Below are 13,520 nucleotides of genomic sequence, written 5' to 3' on the forward strand. Positions count from 1 at the left end.
ATTTTACCAAGGCTGGTACGCGGTTGCAAAATTATTCTGTTATGTGTTTACTTAATAGCGCAAGAAAAAAGTATCTGATATTCGGTCTCTGCCGTGTAAATCTGTGGGATTATTTCGGCCGTTTTAATGTATACCACGTGAGAATCGTTTATTGAAAAGTAATACTTAACGTACATTTCTTAATAGCAAGCCACATAATCTGAGGAATCCTTCATGTACTGTACGTTGCACAAATGGTTTCGAGTTTGTTTTACTCTATCAATATAGTAGTAATGATTGCCTTGGTAAAGTCTACTAATAAATAAAATGTGTAAAATATATTTATATATATTATAAAATATAGTCTAGTTTTTCCTCTGTGTTTTTATTCCTGACTCTAGAACTCACCTGAATTAATGCAGCCTTCCAGCCCTGTGGAGTCCAGGACCCTCAGGAGCCCTGCAGAAGAGCCAGACAGACAGACGGATAGAAAGAAACCTTCTGGAAATCCCTCCTTCATACATTTAAAACTACTGTAAGTATTTTCTGCTCCTCAAAGGTTAAAAATCATACGATTCTTAGCTGATATGGTCACTCATACTCAATGTAATGCAGTGATTACCAAGTTACAAGTCACTAATCACTAAACATATATACACACGTTAAATAGCTTCAATATAATTATACTTGATACATCATATTCATTATTATTACAATGTTTTTGTGTGTTTTATATAATTTATTTTAAATGTGTATAGGCAGATCTATTTGACTAAATACTTTGCAGCCAAACAGTTGCAATATATCATGTGTTATATCAGATACATTTGACTTTATAATGCTAGAAATGGAAATGATTATCTTCAGTTTTATCATCAACAAAACTAGAAATGTTGGTTAGTAATTCTTTACTGGGTAAGATATCGCTACTCTTAGTTTCTCCCTAACGCTGGGATGCAAAACTCTTCTTAATGCATTACGCTAAACAGCGACTGTTGATGTGGCACATTTAGTTAAATATCAGTTGGCAGCGCTGATTGAATGTGGACTTCCTCCAGTGATACAGTGATATTTGCTTTCCTAGCAGAGACAATGTCTGTACTAATCGTCTTCAGCACTGATCTCCATACTAACTAGCAGAATACATTTCCATGCTCATCAGCATTTCCAACAGCTCTTTAGTACGAGCATATTCCCACTCAGGCGGTGACACATTGCAGAGAGACAGAGAGCGAGAGAGAGATAGAAACTCTGGGCTCTGGCAAGCCGCACCATGTCAGTGACGGGCAGGGAAGCACGCTGCCACCCTCTCTAAGATCTTTTTAAACTCCGCACGGGTTCTCATGCCATCTGGACGGGCTGTGAGTGGCCCAGATCGGGGAGGTTGCCAGAAGGCCTCCGTAGCGCAATATGGCCCTCCCTTTAATGAACTGCTAACTGTCCTCTCTTTAAATCGAAGTGACATTTTACCCTTTATCTTTGACGTTTCTGAAGGCCTACACACTGTCCCCTCATTTGCATTCCTTTACCTAGGAGATATGTATATATCCTTGGTTTTAACAGTGTTCTGTTTGCTTCTATATGGTGTGTGCGATGCTTTTACATGTTTAATGCATATCTGTTTTGACAAGCACATCGATTCACTTAGTTTGTGATGCACATGTTATTCAGGATGCGTTGACCTTGTGTATGTACCCATATCGAATAGTTCAACCTAGATCACTATATATCTGTTTATATTCTGATATCTTCTTTTTAACGAGACATTTTTAAAAATATATTCTTTTGCGTTCTACAGGAGAGAGAGAGAGAGAGAAAAAAAGAAGGGCATAGCAGTTTGATGGTGAGTAATTGATGACAGAATTGACTTGGGTGAGGTATCCTTACTAGGGAAGTGAGGACTGTATGATATAGTCTGTGCATGTGTGAATTGTGTTTTTGCAGCTGATGCTAATTTAGACCGTTTGTATTTAATGAAGGAGTATAAAAAAGCTTTGACATATCTAAGGATCACATGGCCATATGGACACACAAACTCTCTCCTTCACATGCAAATCGTCCAAAACCAAGACAAAGTGAGATTAATAGAGCTATGTTTTTTTTTTTTTTTTTTTAGTGTAAAATATGTGTAAAGTTTAAATATAAAGTGTACAATTTGTAATATTAATAACATTTAAAAATATTAATAGAATAAATAAAACATAATATATTGATATACATTTTATGGCATTTTCTAGTTGTCAGATTTAACATCAAACATGCACATTAGAAATTACCATGGGACCACCTTTTGTTTTGATCTGCTCTGGAATTAAGACTTTTACATAAATCTCTTAAATTCTGCCCTGAGGCCATGAAAAAATAGAACATGAAAATTAAAGCTGTGTAAATGATATTTAATCTCTTCCACAATATAATATTTGCATGTTCTGTCCGACATTAGGACTCAAGAGGACAATTGAAGATGAATTCCATTGTGATATTCATCTCATAACATGGGACTCACCCTTGGGCTACCATCCTATTTACAGGCCACGGTAAAGAGAGATTATATAAATATCATTAAAGCATACCATAATAAAACTAGCTCTGATTTATTCATGTGAACAGCATGGAAATGTATAAAATTATTTGATGGCAACAAAAGCCATTTGCTTAAATGGCAGAACATAAGGGTTTTGGGCTGAGAGGGAGAGGGAAAAAAAAAATATATATATATATATATATAATACAAGAGATAAATTGATGCTCTGTAAAGCCTCGTGATAATTGGTGATAGTGTTTTTTTTTTTTTTTTGGAAAGCTGATTCTGAATACTTCATAAAGTCCCAGTGATGAAAAGAGAAAGTGTGTTTTCATAGTCTAATAAGTGTATGAGTTTGTCTGCATGCGTTTATGAGTGTCTGTTGGAGGGTGTAAGATGAAGCTGACGTCCCTGTTGAATTGACAAGCCGTTGCAAGAGGATTTGGAGGATCCGATCTGATTCTGAATCTTCCGTAGGGGATGGAGGCAGACTTCCACAGGCTGAGAATCTCCCTTCATTAATCACCGTCATTATTATTGATTTAGAGCGAGGAGCCCCCTCTACTGGGGTAATAAGAGCACGTTCTGCATTCTCGAAGCCTGCTGAAAGAGATTTTGAGATTTTTCTTCCCTATACTGTCTCACTTTCGAGGGAAGCTTTTGCGGATGGGCGTGAAATCGGAGTGAAATTTTCCAGGCTGGACTCACTCTCCGCTCTTCCCATAATTCCGGGTGTCTAACAGACCGCAAAGCATTGGAAACAACAGGAACTGTCCTTAAGGACACTGAGGTGTAAAATTAGTGTTCTTGGACTTTATGTGCAAAGCTTCCAGATCCTATTGTTGTTGGGTTTTTTTTGTTGTTGTTTTGTTTTGTTTTATGCTCAGTGGATGATTCCATCTTATTGTGTATTCCAGCGGCCCTTCCGTTTATTGTGCAAGGAATTTTATTGTGTGCGGTGTGGTCCTCTGTCTGGTTTGTTATTCTCATTGGGTTTTCCTCTTGTGTGTTTGGTTAAAGCGCTGACAGACTTACCGAGCTCGACTTCCTCCTCGGCTCCAGATGTTTAGGATGGCCTCCTGTGATACGACCTCGCCAGGTTTCAATATAAAGAACAGACTGACGATGAATGTTTACTGCAACTTTTACTCCCAAAATCATGCTTCCGATACCAGCCTGTATACTGTATATAATGCATTTTAAAAGGATGATTGCATTAATTATCATTTCATGAATAACTGCAACCACAGTTATGATACTTCATTGTTGCACCTTTAGAAAGAACAATGTGTCCATTAAAAATGGCAGACAAACAATTTCAGATAAGGAACCTGCAAGTACTACAATGCATTTTAACTTTAGTTACAATTATTTACAAAAATATATAATGCATTACAATAAATGTTATGAATATGTTTTAAAGTATTACACAGCATTCAAATTATCTTGAATAATATATGCAGTACTACACTGAGTGCAACTAATCTTGTTAGCAAAGGCTATTTTCATGTTCTCTACCTACTGCTTGGATATTTTACCTTTAGTTCTGTACACATACCATATTGCTTCAGTTTACATTATTTGCATTTATTGTAAACAAGCTATTTTTACTTGCTGCTAACAGTATCCAAAACTGTTTATGCTCAGTGTAAATTCCATCATTTTACACCACTGTCTATAATAATAACTTTCAGAAATGAAAAACATGAATTTTACACATGAGCACATAAAAAAAAGAAGAAAAAAATATATATATCTATTTGTATTTTATGTCCTAAACACGGTTCGGTGCTGTTGTATGTAGATCAGTTATAATTTAATTATTGGTCATTAAAATAAAGTTAATTTCTAAAATATTATTTATATGCATAATAGTTATCAACCAAACCTACCCCTAACCCTTACCCTCACAGGAAACTTTGTGCATTTTTACTTTCTCAAAAAAAACAAAAACTCATTCTGTATGATTTATAAGCGTTTTGAAAAATGGGGTCATGAATTATGTCCTCATAAGTCACCCTCTCCTTGTAATACCTGTGTCATACCCATGTCATTATAGTTGTGAGTTGTGTCCTGATATGGCACAAAAACAAGAGCACACACACACGTATATGTGTGTATTTATTATTATTACTATAATTTTAATTTTTTTGCATTCAGCATTTTGCTAATGAAGACAGACAAATTATTTGATGTTTGAAACATATCCCTTTTTAAAATTTATTTATTCATTTATTTTGTCTAAACAGGCTAGATGTTGTGTTTCACTCATTTTATTTTAAGCACCTTGTGCCCTGAGTGTTGTGTAAATACTATACGAAGCTCAACTTTTAAACCATGCATTCATTTTTATTTAGCATCTTGTGTAAATGGACACCTTTTTTGTGTGAAACATAAGCATTCATTTGAAATTTGTTTTTTATTTTTTTATTTATTTTTATATATATATATATAAGGCTATCTGGTTTATAAAGTAACCAAAACATTTGATTTAAAAGAATGTTAGAAGATGATAAATGTGCAGGTTACTGTATGTAGATGTGTGATTGTATTAATTCTAAAGGGAGTTAAAGGGAAAATGTAATGCTGCTCTTTTCATCAACGCTTTTGACTAGTGCCTTATTGTATCTGTGACATGCGACTACACACTTCAAGACACAGTTTATCCCTCCAACAGCAGCAAAACAAATGTAATATCCTGCAATTTGAGAGAATGAGAGACAGAGTGAGCGTGTATATGTGCGAGTGAGAGAGAATAAATAAACAGTGTTTTATGGGAAAGGATATATGAGATTTCTGACAGGAATATTACTGGAGGACTAGACGAAACTCCCCGACATGCCAGCCGTAATTTGTGTCGATCAAATTACATTTACCGTCGCTGCGTTCCTGGAGCTGCTGTAATTTCTCATATTCTTTCATTGCTCTCGCTTCAGATGCACAAAATCCATCATATCTGGGAAAATGGATAAGTGCTGTGTAACAATCATATTGCCTGCGCTCTCCATTATGCTGTGTGTCATCTGATCTGTAGGTGGAAAAGTTAGAAAAACATGTCAGCCTCACTTTATGGAGTCTTTATGGGTTTCAGGGGCTGTTGATATGACAAGAAGACAAAACGCTGCTTTTGAGTTTTGTTTGTTTATTAGTTTTGTGTCAATGAAAATTGTCATCCATTCAGTAGTAATTTTTATTGAATGACTTACAAAATGTTTGTTACTTCTCAGCCCTTATATCATCAAAAGAACTGGAAATAGGCCCCTCCCTCTTTTATAAATTATTAAATTATTAATTTCCTAGCTTCTGATTGGCTGCAACCATAGTGGCCTACAAATGTATTTATGTTTGCTACATGTATTCATTCAGCAAATGATTTTCTCCAAGTGTTTGTTTTGTTTTTCTTATTCTTTATTCTTCTCACTCACTCCCTCTTCATATTTTTGATATAAATTTTCAGAATGCCCATTTTTCTCTTCTTTTCTGTAGCATCTGATTGGCTGCAACCCATCTGTTTGTTATATTCGCATTCTACAGATGCCTTTATCCAAAGTGACAAACAAATTTGTTTGTTTTCTTTCTTTTAGTCCTTCTTTCAACTTAATTTTACACCACCATAAGCACTGTAAACATCTTCCTCGCTCCTCTCAGTTTTTAATTGGCTCTTGATATTAATTGTCCCTCCCTTTCTGTAGCATCCGATTGGCCACAACCTCAGCGGCCTCCAGTTTGTATTTAACATTTCCTATATCCTCCTCCGCTCTCTCTCAGCCCTCGAGATCCGGTCCTCTGATACGCATTTTATTCGTCGTTGTATTTTTTTTAAATTTTTTTTCTGTTGACTCAATTTGTTCCCGGCGTTGGAGAGTGGAAGCAAATTAAGAGGCGTGAACTATGACAGTCCGTGACACCGCCTCAGTCCATGCTCTCCACACCGCATAATGATTACATTACAATCCTGTGATATTATTCAAAACGACTGCTGATAAATGAATGATAAACTCGGGGGTTAGGTCTCCTTTATTACCGAGGTTGATAAGGCAGCTAATCAGTGGCCAAGCAAATGTCATTACATAAATTATGAGTCTGACTTTGATATATATTTCCCGGGTGTTCGCTGCAGACGTCTGTCATCCGCGGCGGCCCTCTCTCTGCGCTGCGCTTACACGGGTGGCTGAAGAAGAAAGAGAAAATATTTATTCTGTCTCATTACTCTCCTGTCTACTCCGGGGCCCGTAATTGCTCTTGTGAAAGCAAAGGGCATGTGGCAACCAATATATTAATGTCTCTCAGAGTGACTGAAATATTAGTTTTTCAACAACTGCTTCAATTTGTGGGAATATTTAAAATTCAGTGACTGGGGATTTAATAAGCATTGACAGTTGCATGTAGGCAGTTTACAATGTTTGTTCGGGGGTTGATTAAAACGACTGGAAATTTTGCTGACTCAACGCATGGGCCATTACCACTGCAGAGGCCTTAATTATTCTATTACACACTCCGTCTCATGTGTCTACAGATGATTCGCTTGCCTCGCTAGTTTCTCCTATAACTTTTTATTGTTGAAGTCAACATGAAGTCAAAATTGACCCAGTTTACTTTCTTAATGTGTGTTCCTGGTCTTATTGTGAACGATTCATCAGTGCCCATTTTCAGTTTGCATCACACATTTATTTAGCTGTTTATTTGTTAACTTTTCTTCATTTGCCAGTAATGTAGAGACTTTTTGTAGGACTGTCAATGACTGAAATGTTAAATAAATTATAAGCAACTGAATCAATTACATAATGTTATGTATTTCTTGTGTACACATGGAGTTGGGTGTCTGTGGCTGTTTTTGCAGAATCTTCCTGCACAACTGCTACATTTGTAGGAAAATGTGTCAAGTTTAAATTTAGATCTACTGAAAGTAAGTGTATGTAGTTAATCGCATAAACTTGCTTAAAAGAAAAGAAAAGGAAAAAAGTATAAATAAGCTCACTATATTAACAGAATAAATAAAAAATGCAGCATTGCATAGCGCACACTCATGACATCACTTGTTTAGAAATCTCTGTCTCAACTTTTGTGACATCACTTTACTGGTCCTGAATAACAGACAGCTGGTCTCTGTAGTGAGACCTTGACCGTGTGTGCATGTGTGTGTGTGTGTGTGTGTGTGTGTGTGTGTGTGTGTGTGTGCGGTAGTGTTTTTGGCCCCGGGCGAACCTAAGGGTGCTGAGAGTGACTGCATTTGATGACATTACAGCACGAGAAACTTACACACTTCATGGTGCATTTTGGAATATACAACTCAAATATGCTTATCTAGCCTTTGTTTATTAAAAATTAAATCATGTGCAGAGACTGATGCAATATCGGAAGTTTAAATAGTTAAAATAGTAAAATAACTTTCTCAAAAAGAAATAAAGAAAGCAAAAGTTTCAATGCAATTATCATTTTATTTACAAGCATCCTTGAAGCATATTTTCATGCCTTGAGGAAAAAGCGAGTGCCAGCTCTCTTCTCTGCCTCTTCTCATTATGTAAGAGCATCAGAGCACATCTGTAGAAATGGAAGAGAGAAACGCTGTCACGCTCTCCTCTCCTCTTTCACCACAAACAAACCCAGTGCCCTGCAGGCGTGGCTGGGACTCGGGCCCCCCGGGCTGGACTGAAACACGGCCCCCGAGGCCTCTCTGAAAGACCTGAGCAGCAGGGGTTCAGATCCAACCCGGCTCTCTCTCTCTCTCGTTGGAAACTGAAAGGGAGTGGCTTTCATTGCTCACACAGTGTACCCCTGTTTAAACTATATTGCAGTTAGATTGGCCACAAATGCATTTACAGATTCATGCAGGCCATCAAATGTGTCTAATGAAATTTGCTATTTTTTTTATTAAAATTAAATGCAGTTGCTTTTACACCTCCAATATGTTTTTTTGAGCTTAAACAAAACCAAGTTACCTTATATAAAAAATATATTAATATACTATATACTAAAATATTAACCACTGCCATATCATTGGTATACTTTTCACATAATAAAATGTTTATTTCAGTTAAATGTATGGTTGATTTAGTTTCATTTTGTCTTTATTTTCAGAAAACAGACATGAATATCCATGTAACTTTAATAATCTTCTATATACAATTTGTGATCATATTGCATAACAAGAATTTAGTGTGGTCATGTCTCAGTTCTCTACGGTTGATGTCTTATTTGTGCTGCTCACTGATGTCAGCTAATCAATGCAAAGATAGTCAGTTTCCACTGAGCACTCACTTATGGAACTGTGGATGATCTCAACTCTGCCACAGCACTGCCGCATTTCTCCATTCATTGTTTCCAAATGCGATTGAGGAGCTCAGTTTGTGTGGGTTAAGTGTAGAACGTGAAGAGGGAAAACAAGAGAGAGGGAGAGAAAGAGTGATTTGCTTTCCTTCAATTTTTCTCCATTCGTCAAGGAGGGAATCAATATAGGGGAGTTTTCAACTGCATTTCAATGGGGAGAAGTTTTGTCAGTCAAAGGTTTAGTATGATTCAAACTTGCCTGTGAGACATGCGATCGATTCACCTGAAGAGCTGCACGGGGACTTTCGGTCAATAACAATCTGCCTGTGTATTTCTGCCTCTCTCGCATTTAATAATGCTGCCCAAATACAGAGGATTAAGTCAATTAGACTATTTAAACATTCAGAAATGATTAAGTTATTCCTTTTTTTGAGAGAGAGTTGGGAAGCAGAGGGGGAGGAAAACATTATCTGAGTGTGTTTGTAAAAGAGAATGTGCTGCATAATATGTGGAGTTTGCATCACTTCTATCACTCATGGTTATTTAATGCAATGTTAATAATCATCTTGAGGAGAGCTGTAACCTTTCTAACAAATCTAAAAATGTACAGTTAGACAGTCGGGGCGATAAATCAGGAGAACAAAAAAAGAATTTGATTAAAGTTTATCAGTTTAAAAAGATTCTATCTATCTACAAAACCAATGTACATTTACTTCAACACTGCATAAGCTTTAAAGACTGGTTTTCTTAGCTTGTATCTTGAATATTTTGTCTTCATGCACCGGCAGATTCTTGGCTTATTTTTAACTTTAAAAAAAGAAAATTTACATTCATAAAGATATATATTTTAACAACACATTTTGCAATGTTGTTTCAGTAAATGGATCTCAAGACTTAATTTAGAAATTAAATAAGTGGACTGGAGTTAAATTAATTTTAAATGTTACAATTGACATGTCATAATATCTTGTTAATGTAATATGCAAAGAATAATGAATGTTACAATATTAAGAGTGTCTCTCCAAGCATATAATCACGAATAAATTAAATACTAAACTGTTTAATCTTTTATTTTTTTGTAAATTAAATGCAGCTGTTTTCATACATCTCTTTTCATGAACTTTTCTTGAGCATTAAGTGAGCCTGGTGACATTCAGCATGCAACTTTTCCGTCGCTTGTGAATACAAATCAACATGTTGAGCCAAGTCATTGTTTCAGAGGTAATTGTGATTCTTTTATAAATGCATATATTAATTATCAATTATAAATCTTTATAATTGTATCGATTTATGTAAAAATTGCTAATTGTTGATCTTTGCCACAGAGACTATAAGATGAACTCTTTTGACTTGGGATGGCAAGCAAGCACATAGCAGCATCCAGAAATAATTCATGGTTAAGCACCACTCAAATTCTCTTCGAAAAATGTAAAAACCTACTTATGAATCAGTCCTGATTGTGAGTTTCTCTGCATCTGAGTCATCCCCACCACAGGAACATCTCCACACCACCATCGCTGCCAGACAACAGACTGACAGCGGGTAGTTGGAAAGCGAGAAAGAAAGTGAAAGAGGAGTGTTTTGCTGCTCCATCGTCTTAACTCCACAACATCCATCCAGATGGCACATGAGAGACGGATACAGCAGGATGGTGACAGGAACACGGGAAGCTGTTGTTCTCTCTCGCTCTCAAAAACACACGACCCCACCGCAGAGGCCTATTTGATTCGAGTACACGCGCTACACATGAAAGCACGTGGCGGGACGTCCCGCAGCATAGGCGGGGAGCGTAAAAAGCCGAGACACGTTGGCCTTGTTGTAAATCACACACCTTTCAAGCATCAAAGGCAGGCGATATGTAAAATATTTGCCATGGTTGATGTCCTCAAGACGAAGGTATCAGGCAGACAGCAGGTGAAGAGAGAAGATGATTACATACTGCAAGGTTGCACGGCAGAGGGGCTTTGGTGCCAAAATGGCTTTTGGTGTTGAGTGCTTTGTATTCGTATTTGTGTGCACTGCGACAAACAGCAGACGAGACCCACTTAACAAACACAGAGGTGTTTAGAGTGCCAATCTGGGCAAAAATGCAAACAAGCCAATGAGCTGATATTACAAAGTAAATAAATAAATAGCGCTATTTTATTCTCTTGTTTGACTTGTGAATTAAAAACAAGATGTCTTAAATAAATAATATAATACATAGTGGCCAATTTGTTTAGATTACAATTGAAAATGATTAGTAAAAAACGTATTATTATATTAACGTCATAATATTAGTTGCAAAAAGAAATAAACAATAGTAAAGTAATACAAAATTAATACATATTAACAACAAAATGAGGAATTATCCTCAACATTTTTTTTAATTATTATTATTATTTTTCATTTTTATCTGATTATCTAATTTCAGCTCCTTATTGATATTGATGGTATAAACGATTTGTCTGGATTGGAACTAATATTAATTATTAAACCGTTTTTATTAATTCATTTACTATTTAATATTACTGTACATAGTCAAATGTATGGTAATAACAAAATCAATAGTAAAATAAAAAATAATTGATTATAACTAATATCTATTATTAAACAGTTTTTATTTATTGATTAACTGATTGATTTATTTACTATATACTATATTAATAATTTGTATCCAAATTTGTATAAATGTCATAAAATAATTACTAAAATAATATATATTAACAATTTATGTGGAATTTTCCTTAAAAAGTAATTAATGAAAACTATAAAATAAAGAAAATAAACTGTAACTTTAACCTCAATTTGATCCGCTCATATCAGGTCCTCATTAAAGGTTCTGTTCATCCAACCAATGGCAAAAAAGTGGATTTTCAAAAAAACCTGTTCGCAAACAATCATTATTTTTGCTGTTCTGTTTAGAGATGGCAGCGGTGCAGAAACTTGACTTGTAACCAACGGTCCGTCAAACGCGAGGTAAAATGAAGCGTTCCATCACAATATTTGAGGTCAATCACCACTTACCGTGCCAACCTGCATGAAAGGAAACAATTAAAATGCTATTTCCCACTAAAATGCTGTAATGTCAGGTTATTGATGACATATGAACATTAATAACAGAGGCCCCTGACAGGTTGGAGGCAAATAAGAATAACTCTCAGTTTGCAGATGATTGTGAAAGCCTCCTGGGCGTTTCAGAGGAGGATAATGCTTTTTCATTGCCAGCGTGGGCTGAAATGGAAGCTGCCAAACATCAGACTCATGAAGCAGATTTCCAAAATGAGAACGGCCCGCTCTGAGAGTAATTTCTCCCTCTGAGACGCCACTTCGCATCCGGAACGTTCTCCGTTCTAATGACTGACAGGTGTACATCTCTGGTTTCATAATATGTAATAACTACAAAATGGCACTTGATATTATGAATATATTGTATGGAAATGTGCAATCAAATTCAGCTGCTCTGCAGCGCGTCCTGGGAATTCCTGATGATAAAATTTATTTCATGTGACAATTTGGAGTAAACACCCGGAATTTGATCAAACGAAGATGGAAAAGTCTGCCCGTGCCCTCGCAAAACATCTCACTCGACTTTGGAGTCATTTGTTCGCAGCATTGGTCTTGATCAGTTTGCTTTATTCCACACATAATCAAGATAGTAAGTCACATCTGACAGCTACAGTTCGGCAGGACGTCAGCCCCAGAAAGGCAAGATGAATCGCGCTCGCTCACCTCCCCGCTTTAATATCTCACGTTTAAGGTCTTGAAGCAATTTTTGGGCTAATATCCGAGCTGTCAAATTCTGCAGACTGGATGGACGCATGCATATGGATGGTGTTTGTAATGATGAACTGTGCGGCGGTTGACACTTTGTTGGGCCACAAATTACCTCAGTTCTAGACATCATTACCCTTCGCCGACCGCCTGGATGTATTTATACGACCTTGCTCTGGCGGTTAGTAAGCGGCGTGTACCCCGCGAATCCGAAAACATCAATTCAAAGCAAATATGTGTCTTTGTGTTGCATGTGCGGTTTGACATAATGAGCGAGGTGGGGGGAAAATGATCGTGCATTACACAGGCCCTGCTTTGGCAGAAAACGCTCTATGCCTTTAAGCAACTCATGAAAAATGAAAGAGATTTGTCTGTCATCAACATGCGCGCATTCTGACCTTGACTCCAGACGGGACTAAAGCGGCTTCTGAATTTTTTACGGCAGAATGTGGAACTCCGTGAGGTATTGAAGGGAAAAAAAAACAGTCACGTTGAGACGAAGGGAGAAATGGTTGAGAAACCAATGTAATTAATTTGGAGTAACATGCAGTTCTCTGGAATGCGCGCAGCTACCCTCATGTTTTTTTTTTCTTACTCTTTACTGCAGCTATGTTCTCTCGTTCTTTCTCGCCCCACTTTCATCCTTTTGTTGTTTGTATTGTGGAATTGCTAATGTCGAGAAACACAAAGCCTGTGAGGAAGACTCGTGCAGAAAAAAAAAAAACTCTTTCAAAACAAAGTCACAAATCCTGAAATTCTGACTATGGGGACACCAGGGAAGGAAAATCAGGTCAGCAATCATCACTAATGGGGACAGGTTTTCTTTCAGGCCGCGCGGGGCGGCGCAGGGTCATTTAGGCGGGAGTGGGTGTAAATGGTGGAGGGAAATCCGAGGAAAGCTGGACACTGGGCGAGCCTGTGGGGTTTTGTAAGAAGCAAGGGGGGGGTATAAAATGGCGAGGTGGGGGCTGTTCTGCCTCCCTTTCTTTCTCTAACC

At 36.9% G+C, this 13,520-nt stretch overlaps 1 long non-coding RNA gene across 1 annotated transcript in view; it reads left to right on the forward strand.

Moving 5' to 3' along the window:
- The first annotated feature begins 414 nt into the window (after positions 1–414).
- LOC132121816 (uncharacterized) overlaps positions 415–13,520 on the forward strand; it is a 34,552-nt gene continuing 21,446 nt past the window's right edge. The window contains exon 1 of the long non-coding RNA XR_009426322.1: positions 415–514. This is a non-coding gene — a long non-coding RNA (uncharacterized LOC132121816). The remainder of the gene's footprint in view (positions 515–13,520) is intronic.

This window comes from Carassius carassius, chromosome 40 (assembly GCF_963082965.1).
Source record: "Carassius carassius chromosome 40, fCarCar2.1, whole genome shotgun sequence".
Lineage (NCBI taxonomy): Eukaryota > Metazoa > Chordata > Actinopteri > Cypriniformes > Cyprinidae > Carassius > Carassius carassius.